Source organism: Triticum dicoccoides, chromosome 3B (genome assembly GCF_002162155.2).
Source record: "Triticum dicoccoides isolate Atlit2015 ecotype Zavitan chromosome 3B, WEW_v2.0, whole genome shotgun sequence".
NCBI classification, from domain to species: domain Eukaryota; kingdom Viridiplantae; phylum Streptophyta; class Magnoliopsida; order Poales; family Poaceae; genus Triticum; species Triticum dicoccoides.
The window spans coordinates 622,514,189-622,538,545 of NC_041385.1; positions in this window are offsets into that span (position 1 = coordinate 622,514,189).

The following is a 24,357-nucleotide window of genomic DNA, read 5'->3' on the forward strand; positions in this document are numbered from 1 at the left end:
ATCCACGGAGGCACTTTTTGGAATTAATAAGAATTTTTGGCAAAAGAATTAATACCAGGGGGCCCACAGGCTGTCCACGAGACAGGGGGCGCCCCCCTAGGACGCGCCCTCCTATCTCATGGGCCCCCTGGACCTCCACCGGCCTCAACTCCAACTCCATATATTCACGTTCGGGGAGAAAAAAATTAGAGTGAAAGTTTCACCGCGTTTTACGAGACGGAGCCGCTGCCAAGCCCTAATCTCTCACGGGAGGGCTAATCTGGAGTCTGTTCGGGGCTCCGGAGAGGGGGGTTCGTCACCGTCGTCATCATCAACCATCCTCCATCACCAATTTCATGATGCTCACCGCCGTGCGTGAGTAATTCCATCGTAGGCTTGCTGGACGGTGATACGTTGGATGAGATTTACCATGTAATCAAGTTAGTTTTGTTAGGGTTTGATCCCTAGTATCCACTATGTTCTGAGATTCATGTTGCTATGACTTTGCTATTCTTAATGCTTGTCACTAGGGCCCGAGTGCCATGATTTCAGATCTGAACCTATTATGTTTTCATGAATATATGTGTGTTCTTGATCCCATCTTGCAAGTCTATAGTCACCTATTATGTGTTATGATCCGACAACCCCGAAGTGACAATAATCGGGATACTTCTCGGTGATGACCGTAGTTTGAGGAGTTCATGTATTCACTATGTGCTAATGCTTTGTTCCGGTTCTCTATTAAAAGGAGGCCTTAATATCCCTTAGTTTCCGCTAGAACCCCGCTGCCACGGGAGGGTAGGACAAAAGATGTCATGCAAGTTCTTTTCCATAAGCACGTATGACTATTTACGAAATATATGCCTACATTACATTGATGAATTGGAGCTAGTTCTTTGTCACCCTATGTTATAGCTATTACATGAGGAATCGCATCCGGCATAATTATCCATCACTGATCCATTGCCTACGAGCTTTTCACATATTGTTCTTTGCTTATTTACTTTTCCGTTGCTACTGCTACAACTACTACAAAAACCCAAAAACACTTATCTTTACTTTTGCTACCGTTACCTTTATTATCATACTACTTTGCTACTAAATACTTTGCTGCAGATACTAAGTTATCCAGGTGTGGTTGAATTGACAACTCAACTGCTAATACTCAAGAATATTCTTTGGCTCCCCTTGTGTCGAATCAATAAATTTGGTTTGAATACTTTACCCTCGAAAGCTGTTGCGATCCCCTACACTTGTGGGTTATCAAGACTAATTTCTGGCGCCGTTGCCGAGGAGCATAGCTCTATTCTCTGAGTCACTTGGGATTTATATCTATTGATCACTATGAAGAACTTGAAAGACGCTAAAACCAAGATTTTGCCCTCAACTACGAGGGGAGGTAAGGAACTGCCATCTAGCTCTGCACTAGATTCTCCTTTCATTATTAGTAGGCTTGCGACACCTAAACCTGCTACTGCTATGAATTCTGATACGTCGCATGTTATTGATGATGCCACTTCTGCTATGCATGATGAAACTACTTCTGTGCGTGATACTACTTTGCCATTAGGTGAATTTCTTGATGAACAACTTGCTAGAGTTAGGGGGAATGAAAATATTGAAGAACCTATTATTGATGATAGTGATGATGAAGGTTCTCCCAATGATTATGTATTACCTGTTGTTCCTAAGGGTTATCTTATGAATGAACAAGCTGCTAGGGAAATCTTTGCTTGCAATGATAGATATGATCTTAAGAAATTATTAGCTAAATGGAAGCAGCAGTCTCTTAATGCTAGAATGAAATGTGACCCTGCTTTTGCTACTTCACCTATTTGTGTTAGTGATAAGGATTATGAATTCTCTATTGATCCTGAAATTATTACTTTAGTTGAATCTGATCCTTTTTATGGCCTTGAATCTGAAACTGTTGTGGCACATCTTACCAAGTTGAATGATATAGCCACCCAATTTACTAATGATGAGAAGTCTCGCTATTATTATATCCTTAAGATGTTTCCGTTCTCATTAAAGGGTGATGCTAAGACTTGGTATAATTCTCTTGCTCCTGGTTGTTTGCGTAGTCCCGAGGATATGATTTATTACTTCTCTGCTAAATATTTCCCTGCTCATAAGAAACAAGCTGCTTTGCGAGAAATATATAATTTTGTGCAAATCAAAGAAGAGAGTCTCCCACAAGCTTGGGGGAGGCTTCTCCGGTTACTTAATGCTTTGCCTGATCATCCTCTTAAGAAAAATGAAATACTTGATATCTTTTATAATGGACTAACCGACGCTTCCAAGGACTACTTGGATAGTTGTGCTGGTTGTGATTTCAGGGAAAGAACACTCGACGAAGCTGAAATACTATTGAATAATATGTTGACTAATGAAAATAATTGGACTCTTCCTGAGCCAATTCCTGAAGTAATTCCTGAACCAATTGAGCCAACTCCTGAGCCTATTCCTAAACCCACTCCGAAGAAGAGAGGTGTTTTATTTCTCAGTCCTGAAGATATGCAAGAGGCAAAGAAATCAATAAAAGAAAAAGGTATTAAAGCTGAAGATGTTAAGAATTTACCTCCTATTGAAGAAATACATGGTCTTAATATACCGCCTGAAGAACCATATTGTCTTGATAACCCGACACAAGTAGTAAAGGTAAATTCTCTCTATAGATATGATAAAGTTGAAGTCCCCTCTACTAAATTTCATAGCCCTTTCTTAGATGAATTTGATGACTTTATGGCTAGACAAGAAAGTTTTAATGCTTATGTTGGTAGAGAGTTAAAGAATAATGCTCTCGAGATAGGACGCGTAGGCGATAATATAGCTAGAGTTAAAGATGAACTTCACCTCGTTAGCAAATATGCTTCTATGGTTGCTACTCCAGATGAGCAAGTACTCAAAGCTCAAAATGATTTGCTTGATGAATTAAATAATAAAAATGACTTTGTTGTTCGAGTGCATACTAGAACTGGTAGAATGACTCAGGAATCTTTGTATCCTGAAGGCCACCCTAAGAGAATCGAGCAAGATTCTCAGAGAAATAATTTAGAGGCACCTAGTTCTTCTAAAAAGAAGAAAAAGAAAGACGATAGAACTTTGCATGCTTCTAGTGAACCTACTGTAGACACACCTGAGAATCCCAATCCTATTTCTATTTCTGATGCTGAAACTCAATCAGGTGATGAACATGAACCTAGTGATAATGTTAATGATAATGTTCATGTTGATGCTCAACCTAGAAAAACAATGATGTAGGGATTGAACCTGCTGTTGATCTTGATAATCCACAATCAAAGAATCAACGTTATGATAAGAGAGATTTTGTTGCTAGGAAGCACGGTAAAGAAAGAGAACCATGGGTTCAGAAACCCATGCCCTTTCCTCCTAAACCATCCAAGAGAAAGGATGATGAGGATTTTGAGCGCTTTGCTGAAATGATTAGACCTATTTTCTTACATATGCGCTTAACTGATATGCTTAAAGTAAATCCTTATGCTAAGTATATGAAGGATATCGTTACAAATAAAAGAAAGATACCAGAAGCTGAAATTTCCACCATGCTTGCTAATTACACTTTTAATGGTGGAATACCAAAGAAACTTGGAGATCCGGGTGTTCCAACTATACCATGCTCCATTAAAAGAAATTATGTTAGAACTGCTTTTTGTGATCATGGAGCTGGTGTTAGTGTTATGCCTCTCTCTTTATATCGTAGACTTGAATTGAATAAGTTGACACCTACTGGAATATCTTTGCAAATGTCTGATAAATCAACTGCTATACCTGTCGGTATTTGTGAGGATGTGCCTGTTGTGGTTGCAAATGTCACTATCTTAACGGACTTTGTTATTCTTGATATTCCCGAGGACGATAGTATATCTATTATCCTTGGTAGCCTTTTCTCAATACTGCAGGGGCTGTTATTGATTGCAACAAAGGCAATGTCACTTTTCATGTTAATGGTAATGAGCATACGGTACACTTTCCGAGGAAACAATCTCAACTTTATAGCATCAATTCTTTTGAAAAAGTTCCAACTATCATTTTTGGAGGTTTTGAATTTCCTCTTCCTACTGTCAAGAAAAAGTATGATATTCTTATTGTTGGGGATTTTCATATCCCCGTTGAGGTAACTTAGTTTTATTCGAAATTTCTCTGGTTCCGTATTATTCGGAATAAGTTTGTTAACAAGAGTTGATCAACCTTGTTAGTGGATTCATTTTGATGATCACGAGATGGATGAAACTAGAAGGCACAACCTTCTTTACCCTCTTTTTACTTTCTGTTATTTAGAATAAATAAAGCAAAAATAGTATTATCTGTCTGTTTTCTGATTTATCCGTGCAATAAAAATAGTCCGAAAATAAAAGTGCTCCAAATGCCTTGCAAATTTAGTATGATTTTTTCTGGAATATTTATGGATTTTAGGCACTGAAATTAGCGCAGGAGGGGCAAGCACCAGGCCACGAGAGTGGAGGGTGCCCCCCCTGTCTCGTGGGCCCCTGGTGGCCCCCTCCACTTATGTCAGCACCTACACACTTCATCTTCTACCCAAAAAAATCCCCATCCAGCTCAAGCATGAGTTCTAGCTCGTTTTGCTGCCATTTTCGATCTCCTTGCTCAAAGCTCCATTCACAAAACTGCTTTGGGAGATTGTTGCTTGGTATGTGACTCCTCCATTGGTCCAAATAGTTTTTGTTCTAGTGCTTTATTCATTGCAAATTTTTACTGCATAGGTAACCATGTTCTTGAGCTTGCATGTTAAAGTTTTGAGGTCCCAAGCAATTCCAATGCATGATATAGGCTCTAGGCACTTCCAGGAGTAGTTTCTATCAATCTTGTTTAGTTTTATTCAGTTTTATTTTGAAGTTACTAAAATTTCAGAAATTTTCAGAAAATGTTGAGGAAACTTTTTAGGGGCTCTTCTAGCCAAAGCTCTCAGGAAAAACAAGCCAAAGAGAAGGAAAAAGCCAAGTATAATCTTCCTCGCTTAGCGGAAGTACGGTCGTGTGAATGGCCATGCGAGGATTTGTTGAAAGAAGCTAGAATTCATGAAGACTTTTATGCTTTAATCGAGACTACAGGCCTCACCGGTTTCATCAACGACCGAATCGATCAGTATCTCTTACTTACCAATACTTTCGTGCAAAACTTTTATTATTATCCTGAGAAGTCACCGCCTGCAGTATCATTTCATTTATATGATGAATTCAAAGAAATGTCCTTACGTAATTTTTGCGCGGTATGTAGGATACCTTATGAGGGAGAATTAGATGAACCCCTTCGTGAAGATGTGGCTGGCTTTGTTAGTACTAACGCTGTAGAGGAGCCAAAGAAGGGCTCCGAGGCAAAAGTCTCTAGCATACACTTTCATGTTTTATGCTACTTTGCCATATTTGCTAGTAGATGCTTGATTGGTCATGCAAATAGTGGAAACTTGAGCGTTCCTGATATTATCATTCTTCAACATGCTCTGCTTGGAGACAATACTTTTAGTATGGGTGTCGTCGTTGCTAAACGGCTAGCCCTGAATCGTACAAAAGGCCCCATTTTTGGAGGTATCTATGCTGCACGTCTTGCCAAACATTTTCATATACCCATTTGGCACCATGAGGAGGAGGAGACAAAATTGCCTCCTCACATTTTAGATTACAAGAGCATGGTAGCACACAAGTTTATTGTTGACAATGAAGAGAAGATGCTCTTGTATAAACTTAGATTTAATAAGAAACACTTTGAGATTATTATTCTGCTTGTGCCTCTGTTGTTTGATTTGCTTGAAGAAAATCGTCTTGTCACGCCAGAAGTGGTGAACAATCATCGAGCTCAAGCTTTTACTCTAGAACCTGAACCTGAGCCAGAACCTGAGCTGGACCCTTATCGTGCATCATCTGTCTAGTGGGATCCGGAGATGACCAGCCAATGGTATCCTGATTATACCTCCCATTACACCGGGGAGAGTAGCGGCGGTCCTTGGTACTAGACCAACTTAGGCCAAAAGCCTAAGCTTGGGGGAGTACGTATTTCTCACCGACTTTACATTCATGTTCACACACTAGTCGTCGGTGCTCATACTCTTTCATTGTATTATCCATGCGAGTTTAAATTTCTTTTTCTAGTGTGTTTGTTAAGCCTTAAGAAAAACCAAAAAAAATTAGTTAGTTTAAGTTCCATGCTTGTATTAGAAATTAAAATGAAAACCCAAAAAGATTTCTCGTTCTTCTTTTACTTGTTGGGAGCTTTCCCGTGTAAATAGTTTTATTTTCTTTTCTTTCCTTTGGGGGTCGAGAAGAACATATTGAAGCTTAGTGGCTCTCATATGCATGATTGTTTATTTAATTTAGAGCCCATATTATCATGTCTTCTCTCTTGAGTTGAATGCTTGCAGATTCCAGCTTAGTCCAATGCACGTACACTCTTATTATTATACACATCGTTCGGTCGTGCAAGTGAAAGGCAATAATGACGATATATGATGGACTTATTGAGATGAGAAAAGCCGGTATGAACTCGACCTCTCTTGTTTTTGTAAATATGATGAGTTCATCGTTCCTGAGTCAGCTATTATGAAGTAAACATATTTGCAATGACATTTAGAGATTATAGTTGCTTGTGCCATGCTTGATTAGCTATGAGTTATAATGGTTTACCTTGCATGCCAACATGATGTTAGAATGATTATGATGTGGTATGATGGGATGGTATCGTCCTTTGAATGAATTGAGTGACTCGACTTGGCACATATTCACGCATGTAGTTGAATCAAATCAACATAGCCTTCGCGATATTTATGTTCATGGTGGATTATATCCTACTCATGCTTGTACTCGGTGTAAATTAATTTTAATGCATGTTTATGACTGTTGTCGCTCTCTCAGTTGCTCGCTTCCCAGTCTTTTGCTAGCCTTCACCTGTACTAAGCGGGAATACTGCTTGTGCATCCAAACTCCTTAAACCCCAAAGTCGTTCCATATGAGTCCACTATACCTTCCTATATGTGGTATTTACCTGCCGTTCCAAGTAAATTTGTATGTGCCAAACTTCAAACCTTCAAATGAAATTCTGTTTTGTATGCTCGAGTAGCTCATGTTACAAAAGGGTTGCCTATATCTTCCATGCTAGGTGGGTTATTCTCAAGAGGAGTGGACTCCGCTCCTCATTCACGAGAAAGGGTCGGTAACCGGGATGCCCAGTCCCATGATACAGAAAGAAAAGCAAATCAAAATAATTAAACCAAAAGTCCCCCAGGGCTGTTGTATGTTGGAGGCACTCGTTGTTTCGAGCAAGCCATGGATTCATGCTTGTTGGTGGTTGGGGGAGTATAAACCTTTACCATTCTGTTTGGGAACTACCGATAATGCATGTAATATGGAAGATGCAGCCATGTCATAGTTGTTGCTTTGACAGCGAAAGTATGCCGCTCAAAATGTTATTCAATCTCTATTTTAAAATCAAGCTCTAGCACCTCTACAAATCCCTGCTTCCCTCTACGAAGGGCCTATCTATTTACTTTTATGTTGAGTCATCACGCCTTATTAAAAGCACCCGCTGGAGAGCACACTATCATTTGCATTCATTACTATTGGTTTATATTGGGTATGACTTGACTGGATCTCTTTTACCATGAATTACAATGTTTAGTCAGTCCTTGATCTTTAAAGGTGCCCTGCATTTATGTTTTGCGGTCTCCGAAAGGGCTAGCGAGATACCATTTTGTCATATCATGTTTGATTATTTTGAGAAAGTCTTGTCATCCGAGTTTTATTATTATGGCTCGCTAGCTGATTATGTTATTGATATGAGTAATTGTGAGATCTATGTGTTATTGTGAGTATGGTTAGTTCATAATATTTGCTGAAACTTGAATGCTGGCTTTTCATGTTTACAACAACAAGAGCAAACAGTGTTTGTAAAAGTTTTTATTTATCACTTTCAGTTTATCAACTGAATTGCTTGAGGATAAGCAAAGGTTTAAGCTTGGGGGAGTTGATACGTCTCCAACGTATCTACTTTTCCAAACACTTTTGCCCTTGTTTTGGACTCTAACTTGCATGATTTAAATGAAACTAACCCGGAATGATGCTGTTTTCAGCAGAACTGCCATGATGTTGTTTTATGTGTAGAAAAGAAAAGTTCTCGGAATGTCCTGGAAATCCACGGAGGCACTTTTTAAAATTAATAAGAATTAATACCAGGGGGCCCATAGGCTGTCCACGACACAGGCCCCCCCAGGGCGCGCCCTCCTATATCGTGGGCCCCCTGGACCTCCACCGACCTCAACTCCAACTCCATATATTCACGTTCGGGGAGGAAAAAATCAGAGACAAAGTTTCATCGCGTTTTACGACACGGAGCCGCCGCCAAGCCCTAATCTCTCTCGGGAGGGCTGATCTGGAGTCCGTTCGGGGCTCCGGAGAGGGGGATTCGTCACCGTCGTCATCATCAACCATCCTCCATCACCAATTTCATGATGCTCACCGCCGTGCGTGAGTAATTCCATCGTAGGCTTGCTGGACGGTGATGGGTTGGATGAGATTTACCATCTAATCAAGTTAGTTTTGTTAGGGTTTGATCCCTAGTATCCACTATGTTCTGAGATTGATGTTGCTATGACTTTGCTACCCTTAATGCTTGTCACTAGGGCCCGAGTGCCATGATTTCAGATCTGAACCTATTATGTTTTCATGAATATATGTGTGTTCTTGATCCCATCTTGCAAGTCTATAGTCACCTATTATGTGTTATGATCCGACAACCCTGAGTGACAATAATCGGGATACTTCTCGGTGATGACCGTAGTTTGAGGAGTTCATGTATTCACTATGTGCTAATGCTTTGTTCCGGTTCTCTATTGAAAGGAGGCCTTAATATCCCTTAGTTTCCGCTAGGACCCCGCTGCCACGGGAGGGTAGGACAAAAGATGTCATGCAAGTTCTTTTCCATAAGCACGTATGACTATTTACGGAATATATGCCTACATTACATTGATGAATTGGAGCTAATTCTATGTCACCCTATGTTATAGCTATTACTTGAGGAATCGCATCCGGCATAATTATCCATCACTGATCCATTGCCTACGAGCTTTTCACATATTGTTCTTCGCTTATTTACTTTTCCGTTGCTACTGTTACAACTACTACAAAAACCCAAAAACACTTATCTTTACTTTTGCTACCGTTACATTTATTATCATACTACTTTGCTACTAAATACTTTGCTTCAGATACTAAGTTATCCAGGTGTGGTTGCATTGACAACTCAACTGCTAATACTCAAGAATATTCTTTGGCTCCCCTTATGTCGAATCAATAAATTTGGGTTGAATACTTTACCCTCGAAAGCTGTTGCGATCCCCTACACTTGTGGGTTATTAACCATACTCTTCCAGGGCTGGGTAAGGAAGGCAGAGAGGATCATGTGTACGGCCCCTCTTCCTGAAAACTCATCGGATCCAGTGTTAACTAGGATGCTGGCTCCGGCACCCTATCAAGTGCCGTTGAGGGAAGAAAAGGAGAAGAGTGGAGAGGCCCAAAGCAGCCTTCATACCGGAGGTGTGTCATGCACCGTATCCGGGGAAATCAGAACTCTCATGTCGGAGGGTGAATGGGGAGGGGAATATAACATTACTTCCCCCTACGAGAAGAAAAGAGCCGCTCCCGAAGACCTGGAGGCAGATGCTTCCAAGCGAGGGAAGAAATCCCTATCAGGGGGCCCGAATTCTGGAGGCGATATTGCCGCACAGTGCCCACAAGGGGGCCAGCCTTTAGCCGAACCGTAAGAGAACAAAGGTGTTTAATAAGCATACCCCGCTTCCCGTTTGCGAGCATAATATTCTGAAACGTAAGGTTTTGCAGTTCGGCTCATAGCCTCCCTCAACAATCTTCGTCCTCGGGGGATCTTCTTCCGGAGATGATGGAGAGCGAAACGCCGCCTCATGCTTCCCCGCCCCATAAGGCGGACGACCCCGAGGTGTCGTCTTGGAGGATTTCTCCCGACCCACGAAGGAGCGCCAGGCTAGAAGATGACTCCTCGGCCGCTCGAGGTCCGGGGTGTTCGGCTCCTAGAGAGATTGACAACAAAAGTCCCAGACCATCCGATATACAACCGGACACATGGACGGATCTTCTGCGGCAAGCGCCTATACCTGGGGAACATCGTACCTTAATGGGTACGATGATTGAGAGGATTTCATCCGCAAAAAGCGGTTTGAATGAAGCTTTTATGAGCCTGCTAAGAGGCTTTGAGGTGTGTAATGTAGCCTCTTGTTTTGTACCGTGAACGCAATGTGCACTGTGTATAGATAGTAGCCCCTGAGACTCTTGTTGCCCACCGACTAGTGACGATCAGAGGATCAAAAGATAAATATGCTTAGGTAATAATTGTGCTAATTTGTATATAGGCGGCTGCAACCCCGGCCAATGCCCGAGCTACCCAATTTGCCGAACTGAAGGGGCAACTTGATGTGGTGGATGATGACATCATGCTCATGAACAAGCGGCTTGATGAGGCGCAAGGTATGTATTTTGGGCGGTCAGTGAGTATAAATTAGAGCATGACGCAGGAATTTATAGTATGCTTGACTGCAGATGGTGCTGCCCCCGTGGAGACCCTTCGGGCTGAGCTTGCCCTGGCCAAGGAGCAAGGCAGGATAAGCAACGCGGCTTTCGAGAGGGCAGTTTGTGAATTAAAAGCCGAGCAGGCTGCTCATCGCTTGAGTGAGAAGAAAATATCCAACATGGCGCTTGAGCTAAGGGATGCCGCTAGAAAATATGCGCTTCTCGAGAAGGAGACCAAAGAAAAAGCGGCTGACCTTGAGAAGGCCTTACATGAGGCGAAGGGAACCCGATCAGAGGCCAGAGCGGCACGGGAGGAGATCTGGCAAGCCGGGGAGATCACGGCTGGGAAGCCCTTTTTATTATGAACTAAGTTCGGCGATCCGAAGTATTCCCTGCTTGATCAAATGTGGAGTTCTCCGAATGCATATTTGGACTTATCAAAGAGTGATTCTGATGCGACGCAGTTTTTCCAGGCCCAAGAAGGCCATGAAGCAAAACGGCTTTTCTGGTCACAGTTTAGCATGACAAGGCGTCCGCTGCTCTTGAATGAGCAGATGGCCGAATGGGCCGAGCTCCACAGGATATCCGGACTTGCCATGAAGGTTGTCGTGGACCGGCTGTTTCCTGGGGCAGCAACTGCGGACAGTTATTTTGGTTTGGTGCAGCAACTTGTTTGTGAAGTGTCGCATATCGACGCTGTCAAGCGATTAACGTGCATAGAAGGTGCACGGATGGCCCTTGCCCACGTGAATGTGTATAGGGCGAATATGAAGGCCATCAATATTGCGATGGGGGGTCCGCCCGGGGGTAAGGACACGCTAGATCAATATTTTGAAGAAGTATTAGAGGGTGCCCGCTTGATAGAGGGTCAGTGCTCAAAGAATGTTATGTTCGAGTAACATGTATCTGAATTGTAAACACAATGCATGTGATAATGAAGGCTGTGTTTATACTTTTGCCCGTAAAGTATTTTAGTGCCTCCTGTGTGGCCGTTTTTGTATATGTGTATGTAACCTGAAAGTTTGTAGTCGTCGGCTTCAGCCCCCTCACGTATAACACGGGGGTGTTCGGAAAATCACTTGATCACACTTGACCCAACGTCTTGGTCCGTTTAAGGAGGTGTTAGTGCGTTGAACTAGGCAATCGGACTATAGACCTTTAACACTTTCACTTAGCCATAGGAGTTTGATGGTGGGGCTACTATATAGCCCCTGGTATGTCCGCGTTTATCCGAATACGGTGCATACATACATGACCAGGAAACCGGTCCTTCATTAATGCGGAGGAATCGCGAAGATTCAGCTGAGTCATCGAGTGGTTGACCAGCTCTCGCCTTATCATGACAGTTAGTTTTTGGCTTTCTCTACTGAGGTGCTCATCTGGATGAACCAGGGCATAATCCTAGTAGTTCTCCCTTGGCCACCTTAACCGATAGAACGGAACGTAAGGTAGCAAGAACAGGAGCCGGGAAAACCCAACTATTGACCCAAGACATGATTCGGAGCTGATGCATATAAGGCCAAAACTCGCGACGCCGAACACTCCCGAAGGTATTCGGACTTTTCAATATATACCGGGCTGGGTATAGCCCACGGTAATTAACCCTAAATTCAAGGTACATGCTATGACCCGGCGTGAGGAGAGAGTGCCTGTGGTGAGAATATAGTTCTCAAAGTACACTGCTTGGCTGCTTCCATCACATCCATTTTAGTACGGCGAATCGTAAGTTTGCAAGTACTGCCCATATCCAGGGCGTTTTATATGCCAAGAGGGTATGCAACAACAAGAGATAAAAATAAGAAATAAGGTTTACACAGGGTCTTAATCTAAACAGAAACCTTGGAACGGGGCCCTACTGCACGTCTGCACCTTTATCTCCGTTGTGTGGTGTCCTTGAAGGGTATATCATGATGGCCTATCTGTAAAAAGGAAAGAACCAGGTGAAAATATCTGGTACGACCGTGGTATATTTTATTGGTTTTGATGAACCGTGAACTGTAGCTTCTTGAGTCCGAGTACGGTCGAGCCGAACTATGAACTTCTTATGTGTAGGGTGCCCCCAGCGCTACCCAAGGAATTTTGAGTGTATATTTATGTACACAGGAAAATATGTACAGTCTTCTTATGGGGCGATCTATGGGGGCAGGGCTGCTAAGCAAGCCAAGTTTATCTAAGCTTTTACATGTAGGTGTACACCAAACAAGTTTGGATGTGTCCGCGGTCTTGAGGACCGATGAGCTGTTTGGTTTAAAAAGGCCGCTTCGAGCTTTGGCTACAAGAGCCGCCGTATATTCTTATGTATGAAGAGAGCGCTCTGTACTTCCGCTCACCATGATAGCGCCACGCGGCCCAGGCATCTTGAGCTTAAGATAAGCATAGTGCGGGACTGCATTGGAACGGACAAAGGTCGGTCGTCCGAGTAGTGCATGATAGCCACTTCGGAATGGAGCAATGTCGAAGATTAGCTCCTCGCTTCGAAAGTTGTCGGGAGAGCCAAAGACTACGTCCAGTGTTAGGGTGCCCATGTAGCTGGCCTCTATGCCTAGTATTACTCCTTTAAAGGTAGTGCTGCTTTGCTTGATTCTTGACGGGTCTATCCCATCTTGCGGACAGTGTCTTGATATATCAGATTGAGGCTACTGTCGTCGTCCATGAGGACTCGGGTGAGGTGGTATCCGTTGATTATTGGGTCGAGCACTAAGGTGGTCGTGCCCCCGTGACGAATACTAGTCGGATGATCCCTGCGATCAAAAGTGATCAGACAGGCCAACCATGGGTTGAATTTGGGGGCGATAGGCTCTATAGCATATACGTCTCAGAGTGCACATTTGCTCTCCCTCTTTGGGATATGAGTGACATAAATCATGTTCACTGTTTTGACCTCCGGTGGAAATTTCTTTTGTCCCCCCGTATTCGGCTGGCGAGATTCGCCCTCGTCTTCGCTTTGCGGTCCATTCCCCTTGTGTTCGGCGTTGAGCTTGCCGGCCTGCTTGAAGACCCAACATTCCTTGTTCGTATGATTGGCTGGTTTGTCGGGGGTGCCATGAATCTGGCAGGACCTTTTGAGAATTTTATCTAGGCTAGATGGACCATCTCTGCTGCCATTGAGCTTTTTCCGTTGACCGGCTGTGGAGCCCTTGAATCCTGTGTTTACTGCAGTATTGTCCGGGCTTTCTCCGTTGTTTCGACGCTTGTTTTTATTGCGTCGTGGCTTTCCATTGCCATCTCTGACTTCAGATGGGCCAAGATCGCTGCTGCTGCTACGGGCAAACCAGCTGTCCTCTCCCTCGCAAAAGTGGGTCATGAGCGTAGTTAAGGCTACCATTGTCCTTGGCTTTTCCTGGCCTAGGTGCCTGGCCAGCCATTCGTCCCGTGCACGGTGTTTGAAAGCTGCTAAGGCTTCATTGTCCGAACAATCGACGATTTGGTTCTTCTTAGCGAGAAACCGGTTCCAAAGCTTGCGGGCTGACTCTCTGGGTTGTTGGGTTATGTGACTTTGATCGTCTGCATCCGAAGGTCGGACATAGTCCCTTGGAAATTGGCCCTGAAAGCGTCCTCAAGTTCTTCCCAGCTTCCGATGGAATTTTCAGGGAGGCTTTTCAGCCAGTGCCGAGCTGGTCCTTTTAGCTTGAGGGGTAGGTATTTCATGCGTGGAGATCATCTACGTGAGCCATGTGGATGTGAAGAATAAAGTCTTCTATCTAGACCACAGGGTCTGTCGTTCCGTTGTATGCCTCGATATTCACGGGTTTAAACCCTTCTAGAAATTCGTGATCCAGCAATTCATCGGTGAAGCATAAGGGATGTGAAGCACCCCTATATTTGGATGTGTCATGGCCCGGTCCCGACGGTTACAGTGTTTGGTGCTGGTTCCGAACTGGTAAGTTTCCTACATATTTGATTTGATGGCCCTAATCCTGTGCGGGAACGCGTTCCCTAGATCCATAAATGGACCTGGTTCTGTCAGCCCTTTTGTCCAGGTCTTCACGTAAATCGTGTTTTCGGTTCCGGGCTGCGACCTCCTTTCCTTTATGGAGAGGGGGTATGGCGTTGTTGGCCGTTCTGCCTCGATTACTAAGTGGTCGGCCTGGTTGTGCGGCCGTATTGTTATTCTGCGGTATGGGCACAATAGCATCATCGTCGAATTCGGGCAGTAGTTTGCGTTTGGGGTAGCTATTTGTTTGGCGATTACCGCCGTGTTTTTCCTCAGTGTCGAGCACTTCGTTTCATTTATTATTGAGAATTTCCTGTGCGGCTTTAAGCCGTTGCTTCTGCTTCTTCAAGCTCATCACGGTGGCGATAAGTCTCTGGTGGAGGTTCTCTTGTTCCAATTGTTCTTCCGGGACAATGAATGCATTGTCATCCCGACTTCTCTCCTCTTTGGAGACGGGTTGATAATTGGGGTCTTCGGCATCGCTGTGATCGGACAGGGGCCCCGGACTATGTTCGCCATCACCTTGCTCGTCCAGCTCCATTGCTGGGTCTGTGGCTTCTTTATTGTCTTCAGCGTCGTTCGGGGTGTCATTCCCCCTTGTGCCGGTATTGCTATTTTTAACCTGGCGTGGTTTCGAGCGGCGCCGCTGACGTCGGCACTTTGGCTGCTTTCCAAGAGTTTTATCCTCAACTGGGTCCTCTTTGTCATCGCCGTTGTCTTCTTTGGGTGTGTCCACCATGTATATGTCATATGAGGAGGTGGCTGTCCAGCGCCCTGTGGGCAGTGGTCCTTGTTCTTCTCCGGCATCGTTGTCCATACCGTCGATGTCTTCGGAGTCGAAATCAAGCATGTCGGTCAAATCGTCGACAGTGGCTATCAAGTGGGTGGTGGGTGGGTAACGAAGTTCTTCGTTGTTCGCTTCCCACTCAAGCCGGACATAGTTCGGCCAAGGATCTCCTGACAAGGAGAGAGACTTTAATGAGTTTAACACATGGCCTAAGGGTGAGTGTTGAAAGATGTCCGCGGAGCTGAACTCTAAGATCGGCGCCCGGTCAGATTCGATGGCTGCGGATACATGCGGTTTGAAGCCAATGGTCGGAGATGAGTCCGAGGCTCTGATGACACAGGCCTCGTTGGAGGTCAGATCTGTGTTTGGCTCTAGCGTCGTTGAGTCTGTGGCCTCCGTGGCGAGGTTGAGCCTCCCGTCCTCGGATGGCGTGCTCTGCTCTGGATCAAGGGCCAGTGCGGTTACAGGCACAATCTCCCGCACATACTCTGATGACAGATTTAGGTCGTATTCATCGTGGCGGCGGGGCGCGGCTGCCATAGGCTCGAATCCGTCGAAGATCAAGTCTCCGCGGATATCGGCGGTGTAGTTCAAGCTTCCAAACCTGACCTGATGGCCAGGGGCGTAGCTGTCAATCTGCTCCAGATGGCCAAGCGAGTTGGCCCGCAGTGCGAAGCCGCCGAATACGAAGATCTTTCCGGGGAGAAAAACTTCACCCTGGACGGCGTTGCTGTAGATGATTGAAGGAGCCATCAAGCCTTATGATGGCGACACAGTGGAACTCTCAATGAAAGCACCAATGTCGGTGTCAAAACCGGCGAATCTTGGGTAGGGGGTCCCAAACTGTGCATCTAAGGCTAATGGTAACAAGAGGCGGGGGACACAATGTTTACCCAGGTTTGGGCCTCTCAATGGAGGTAATACCCTACTTCCTGCTTGATTGATCTTGATGATATGAGTATTACAAGAGGTGATCCACCACGAGATTGTAGAGGCTAAACCCTAGAAGCTAGCCTATGGTTATGATTGTTGTTGTCCTACGGCCTAAACCCTCCAGTTTATATAGACACCGGAGGGGGCTAGGGTTACACAGAGTCAGTTACAGAAAAAGGAATCTTTATATCCGAACCGCCAAGCTTGCCTTCCACGCAAAGGAGAGTCCCATCCGGACACAGGACAAAGTCTTCTATCTAGTACCTTCATAGCCCAACAGTCTGGCATACGCATATAGTCCGGCTGTCCGAGGACCCCTTAATCCAGCACTACCTCAGCGGCCGACAGCAACTTCGGCCAAAATTTCTAGTTACTCCGAGGTTTGAGCAGCTGGCCAACTGCGTAAGCTAGCAGGTTGACGTAGTCCCGCGACTCATGGATGTTCCGAATGTAGAAATACGACTTCTGACAGAGTTTGTCCGACTCCAGCAGAGGGATTGCCGGGAAGCGGATCCCGGAACCGGTGCGCTGCACTGCCACACAGGCCCCACACTGAAGCGCCTCGCCTTTGACGGTGGTGCCGAGCTTGAGGTAGAAGAGATCCCCCACAGCTCGAGCATCGGCAAGACGTCGAGGTAACCCTTGCAAAGGGTGACAAAGGCAGAGAGCAGCAACACCGTATTCGGCATGAGGGGGTGAGGTTGGAGATGGTAAAAGTCAAGAAAAGAGCAGAGGAAGCCGCTTGCTAGCAGGCCGAAGCCGCGGAGGAAGTGGGTCCTGAAGATGATGCGCTCGCCATCCCTTGCGCCGGTGAGGTCTTCTTCTAACGGGGAAGTCATCGCGTCTCGCGGAGGAACTCGAGGTGGTCGTCGTGGATGTTTGAACCATCCCAATCGCCTCGCGCCATGCTTTATGGTTGCTTGGTGGCGGCATGGCGAAGTCATGTGAGGTGAGGCCGCGGCAACGCAAAGAGTTTGACCGACGGTGAGCTGCAGCAGCATTTTGACGACGGGCAGCAAGACGGCGCATCACAGTTGAAGAAGGAAGAAAGAAGATGATAGAGAGAGGGGAGGGACGCGCGTGCGTTTTAGCCATGCCCCCTCGCCCAACTTATAACCGTGGCGGCATCAGCGTAGCCGAGATGACACATCATGGGGACGTGGGATTAACTGCGCCCACACCCTGCACGACCCCATGTATTCCGCGCTTTTACGGCGCGTGATTAATGCGCCTGGGAAGGGCAACTGTCCGCCTCGGCCGCAACGGATCCGCGCGCGCGCCAAGGCCCTGTAGTGCGAGGCTCGGGCCTGCGATGACGTCCCATCGCGCGCGTGGGCTGGCAGGTTGGCCTGGCCTGTTTGTGATGCGTGGCAAGCGAGCAACGAGCGGCAGGCCTACAACCCGGCGACGTCAACCAAGGCGCCCATCGCGATGATTTGAATTCACTAGGCGGTCGGCCCAGCCTCAGTCGGCTCCTGGCTGACGGCATCACTTGATGCCGGACGAAGCGAGAATACTAGACCACTCGGAGTAGGAAGCTGCTGAGGCACTCCCGCTTGAGCCGCAGCGCCCCACCAGCTTCGGGGACTACTTTTGGAGGGATTGACCACGGGTAGCCTCATCAGCACCCCATAACATTTCAAGACCTCGGGGCCAGCACAACCCCACGCACCTTCCGAATGTACGGTCGGCTCCTTGGGCCAACTGGTTTAGGAGGCCGGCTGCCAGAAGACGGCGCACTCTCAGAAGGCGGCCTCAGAGTGCCGGCATCTAGCAGGCGGCACTGCCTCCCCTCAGAGTTTGCACCTATTTAATACGATGAGACGATACATGGCTAGAGGACCACCTGCTCCCCCCGAACTACGGAGGAGCGTGGCCATAGTGCGGGCGTACCAAGCGGACACCCCTCGCCCGACATGGCACTGTAGCCATACGACTCATGACGCAGCCCGCGTCAGCCAGGCCATGCTCCCATGACGGGCGTTCGGTACGGCCCGCACGCAGTGGGCCCTACTTGTCCGTGAGCACCAGAGGATGGCCTACCCTGGGAAGGCGGACTCCAGGGCGGGCCGGCTCCTAGCAGATGGCCCTTCCTCTCCTCGGGGTCTGTGCGCCATTAATCTGATGAGAAGGGGTGTGGCTACAGTAAGCGCCCGCCAGGCGGCGGGACTGTAGCCATGTGCCCCCTGATAAGGCCTCCATCATCAAGGGTGAGGCTACAGCAAAAGGCAGTCAACATGGCCCGCAGGCGGCGGGCCCTACCTGTCGGCCATGTTCACGGCAGCCGGCGGGACCCACCAGGCGGCGGGCCCCAGCAGCCGGCGGAGAATCCGGTGCCCCAAGACACTGATGTCTGAGTCCTACATCTGTCCATATTACCATTGTACCCCTGGGGTGTAGGCCTATATAAACCCCCTAGGCTCACCTATGCAAAAGGTTCAGCCCCCATGCAAAGAACACACACCCATAGCCAGAGAGGCAAAGGAGCTAGCCTTGCCCTTCTTCATCCTCTAGCCGAACAGCTCAAGGAGCAACCTTGTAGCCATTTATCTGATCATAGTCATCGTGCCAAGACCCCGCAGAGCAGGACTAGGGGCGTTATCTCAATGGAGAGCCTCAAACCTGGGTAAGACTCGTACGTGTTCGAGATCTCGCTCACTCCCGCTTCCAGGGCCCGACGACGTACTCCTGTCCCCACCCATGATAAGCCACCCCCTGGCATATATCGCTAGATTACCCCGACAGGATTTGTGGAATCCTTTGCATTCATTAGTCATTATACCAATATTGGAGGGAATATATCTTTTTAAATGAAATATTTTGGTTTAAACAAAGGTAAAATGAGTGTAAAATTTTTACTCATCAATTGTTGAGGCCTCTAGAGTGCAACATGGGTGATGTTGTCACACCTAGATTTATGTTTCCTTGTTCCACGTGTTTTGGTTTAGCTTCCCCTGACAGGTTTGATGCCTGCTGAAATGATTTAATTTGTATGGACTTTCGCTTCCAAAGACCATCTGAAATGTTGGCGGTATTACCAGATTTTTGCCCCGTAATAGATGTCTCTTTTGGCGAGCATCCATGATGGATTTCTTACTGATGCTCCAACTCGCTCTCTCCCATCTCCCGCCTCCTTCTAGCTTAGTCAGTGTTTGTTTTGGGTCGTATGTACTAAATATTCCCGTTAAGCAATTAATGAAAATGGGTGTAAGCCCATTTGGAATTACAGAGCTAAATTAAAGAATAGCTAGCCAGGGTAAAACAATAGCATAAGAAAACACTATAGAAAACTATTCCAATCAAAACGAATGTGTGTATACCGTCGAGCTTTGGCCCAAACCAACGGTGTACTTAACACAACACCCGACCACATTCCTTTAATCCCTAAGGTCCCTAGTGTAAAAGCCCACGAGCGATCCTCGCTATCGATTGCGTTACCTTCTATTTTGACTTGGTCAAGTGTTGGGTGGTCCTGATAATAAGTGGGAGGAGTCGGTCAAATTGGTTCGGTGGATAATAGTCGGGATACTTTTTGGTGATGACCGTAGTTTAAGGAGCTCATGTATTCACTACATGTTAATGCTTTGTTTCGGTTCTCTATTAAAAGGAGGCCTTAATATCCCTTAGTTTCCTTATGGACCCTGCTGCCACGGGAGGGTAGGACAAAATATGTCATACTAGTTCTTTCCATAAGCACGTATGACTATTTATGGAATACATGCCTACATTATATTTATGAACTTGAGCTAGTTTTGTATTGCCCTAGGTTATGACTGTTATATGATGAATATCATCCAATGAATTCACCGATCCAATGCCTAACAATTTCTCTTATATTGCTCTTCCTAAGTTACAATTGTTATTGTTACTGTACCACTGCTATCAAAACTATCATACTACTTTGCTACTGATCACTGTGCTGCAGATAATTAATCTACAAGTATGGTTGAATTTCCAAATTAGCTGCTAATACTTGCAAATATTTTTTGGCTCCCCTTGTGTCAAATCTATAAATTTGGGTTGAATACTCTAGCCTCGAAAACTATTGCAATCCTCTATACTTGTGGGTTATCAACAAGATAAACAACTAAGTGATAGGAAGATATATAACATGAAACACTATGGCTATGTAACGCCCCGGATCCGATGCGCCAGGTGTCTTCCAGCTATTCGTCGTTGTTGCCATGTCATTTGCTTGCGTGTTGCATTTTGCCATGTCATCATCTGCATTTCATCTGCATGTTTTTCAAAACTTGCATCCGTTCGGGTTCCGCCGGTTCTCTCCGTTGTCCATTCTGAGCACATACACACTCGCACGCGCCCGTCGCCGCCTCCCAGTCTTTGTTTCGTGAGCGGGAGAAAAACATTCTTGGAATGGACCGAGTTTTGCCGAGTGTCCTTGGTATATCACCGGTAGACCGCCCGCCAAATTTCATTCCATTTGGAGGTCATTTGATGCCCCAATGGTTAACCGAATTAACCGAAAGCCCCTTCACTTTGCAGCTCAGCACCCCACCAAACAGCCCACATAACCCATCTAAACCCCCTCCATGCTCTACGCCGTTCGATCAACATCATGTGGGCGAAAACCGCTCCCCATTTGGATTCTCCTAGCTCCCTCTAGCTATATATAGGTCCTCCCCCTCCATTTTTCGCGGATGAACCCTAGCCTAGCCTCTCCGCGCGCCGCCGGACACTTTCTCCCACCGCCGGACATGTCTGCGCCGCCGTCCCCGGGCCAATCCCGCCTCACCACGTCAGCCCCGCCGCCCTCCTCTCTCCTCCCGCCGCGTCGGCATGCTCGGCCCGCCCCCGGCCCCCGCAGGCCCATCCGCCGCCGCCACCCGGGCCCGGACGCCGCGCCTGTCAGGACCCCGACTCAATGCCACATCGATCTAGCATGTAACACCTCATATCACTTTGCGGCCTCACGCGCGGTATTCCCACGGGTGTCGCCTTACCTTAGCCCGTGACCGTTTGCGCCTTTTGGCACACGTATATGACAGTGTCGCTAGCATCCATATGATAAGGAGCCCGGGCTGACATGGCTAGTCGTAAACCCAAAGTGGCACAGACTTACAGGGACAGGCATCCATGACCCAGCATCGAACGTGTCGGTCATCAGCGAGTGAATCCAGGCTGTAGCACTGGGCTAGCAGGACTCCGGTGAACCGGGCTGTAGCAGGCTAACAGGACTCCGGTATTCATCGCGTGACATTTCCCCGAAGGGACAGACACAGGAACGAAGAAGGACACATGCTGGCCAGCCTAAGTGTTCCGGAGCAGTAGCAAGCTACCATGGCTCGGTGGAAACACTAGGAGACATTTCCCGGTAAGAGAGGCTACTAAAGATAAACAACTAGATAGTCAGATCCCACACATACCAAGCATAGCAATAACATACACACAATATGCTCGATATGTGCAAATACAACATGGCATCACAACATGACTCTACAACTGAGGTATTTATTCAATAGGCTCCGAGGAGCGAGATATTACAAACAGGGGTCTCTCGACCCAACATTCAGAGCATACAAATCAAAGCACAAGCGGAAGCTATCATGTCTGAGTACAGACATCTATAAATGAAAAAGGCTGAGAAGCCTGACTATCTACCAGATCCTGCCGAGGGCACAAGATCGTAGCTGAGGTAACAAGCTAAACGTCGAAGACCACGCGGAATTACTAGTGAGACTGAAGTCTCTCTGCAAAAACATAAAATAGGCAAACGTGAGTACAAATGTACCCAGCAAGACTTACATCAGAACTATCTACATATGCATCATTATCAACAAAGGGATGGTGGGGTTTAACTGCAGCAAGCCAGCTTTGACTCGGTGGCTAACCTAAACTACGACTGCAAGTAACTCTTTTGAGGTGGCGCACACGAGTCCACATATTCACCAACCAATACACCACTATGGAACCACTCCCGTCTCCCTACGAGAACGCCATCCATAGCACTCACGCTTATCTTGCGTATTTTAGAGTATCCACTTTCACTTGTCTATGAACTGATATAAGCAACCCAGAAGTCCTTTTCCGCGGACACGGCTATTCGAATAGATCATATTAACCCTGCAGGGGTGTACTTCTTCACACACGCTCTCACCACTTACCGCCGTTTACACGACATGTACTCGGCAACCTTCAAGCGGAAGCCCGACGTGGGTGTCGGCCACGGCCTGCCTAAACACTCGAGTCTCTAGTCTAGGTTTATCGCCTATTCGGGTTCCATCCATGAGGAGATCCGGCCGGAGTTTCACTCACAGCCCCAAACGATGTGAACAGGGTTCCCGAGACACCAAACGGGCGCCCGGTACACCGTGCCACGTGCCTACCGCATCACAGCCCACCCCTCCGGTCAGCGCTGCCCACGGCCTCCAGCATACTACAAACACTAGAAACTACTTGCAACTCCTGGACAGAGGACAAGGGTGATCAAGAAGCCGAGAGGGTCCATTGGTTTCGGGCCCAATGCGTGCTAGTAGTTGAATCATGGATCACAAACACAGAACTCAGTTCCTGAGGACGGCTGCAATGAGACAACCCACCATGTACTCCTACATGGCCTCTCACCGCTACCTTTACCAAATCGTATTCACACACTTAGCTCACACACAGTAGGACAGGTTCACACGCCTCTGATTCATCCCCGATGAATCAGACCCGACTCAACTCTAAGCAGTAGCAGGCATGACAAACAAACATAAATGAGTAGGCACATCAGGGCTCAAACAACTCCTACTCATGCTAGTGGGTTTCATCTATTTACTGTGGAATGACAGGTCATGCAGAGGATAAAGGGGTTCAGCTACCGCAGCAAGTAACAGATGAATCGTTGTTGCCCTAATGCATTAAAAGAGAGTAGGAGCGAGAGAGTAGGATTGTATCGGAATGAACAAGGGGGTTTTGCTTGCCTGGCACTTCTGAAGATAATATAGTTCTTCATCGGTGTCATCAAATTCATCGTCGGTATGTCGTCTACTGAGAGGGAACAAACACCGGCAAACAAGGAAGAACACAATTAATGCAATGCACATTCACATGAATGACATGTCATGTTAAGGTACTGAATTCACCTAATGCAATATCTAGCCAAGTTAATTGAAGTGGAACTCGAACAAGAACAAATTCCAACTCCAAATGTTATTTCATAATTTGCCCTAATCATCATTTGTCATATTCAGTGAGGTTAACTTGTTCAAACATGCATGATCATGGCATAAACAGATTCTTCATATTTTTCTGATCATTTTTCATATATAACTTATTTCCATTGGAGTTACGGTTGAATTTCTATGATTTATTGAAGTTTAGGGCATTTTCTGAATTTCTTGAATTAATTTAAATCCAGAAAACCTATTACTGCGTCAGCATGACTTCACGGTGACGTCAGCAAGTCAACGGGCGTTGTCCAGGTCAAATCTGACCTGTGGGACCCATATGTCAGTGTACTTAGTTTAACTAAATTTAATTAGTACTAATCCTAATTAACTCGCAGGGTTGGGCCCCACCTGTCATTGACCCAAGGGGTCAAACTGGGCCCACCCGTGGTCAACTGAGTCAGCGGGGTCAATCCCGCCGACGACTCGACGCCGGCGAGGCCCGAGACGGTGGCGCGGCTCGGATTTGAGCTTCAGGCGGTGGTTTTGGACGCGGTTTGCGGCTACGGAAAGCTAGGAGTCTTGCGCATCCAACGGAGGCAACAACTCGCGACGGAGTGCGCTAAATCAACGACGACGGCAGATTTTGCGGCGGCCGGAGTTTGGCGGGGAGGGGAGAAGGGGCTACGGTGCACTAGAGGAGGAGCGGGTGGTGGCTACGAGCTCCTGGTGCTGCGCTGAGCACGACGGTGGGCTCGGGAGCGAGCTGCGGTGGCTGTGGCCACGGCCACGCCATGGCCGGCGGCGAGAAACTCTCGGCCGCGGTGGGAGATGGGGCTAGGGGCGAGAACAGAGGGGGCGAGCACAGGAGAAGCAGCAGGAGCTCACAGCGGATCCATTCGAGGCGGAGACGAGGCCGGGGGAGCGTCGGAGGCAGCACAGGGTCGCCGGAGATCCGGGCGGCCGAAGGTAGAAGACGATGATGGCGGCGACATTGCAGGGCTTCCGGAGGGCCGTGGATCGGTGGGGAGGAAGAGGGGGTCGAGG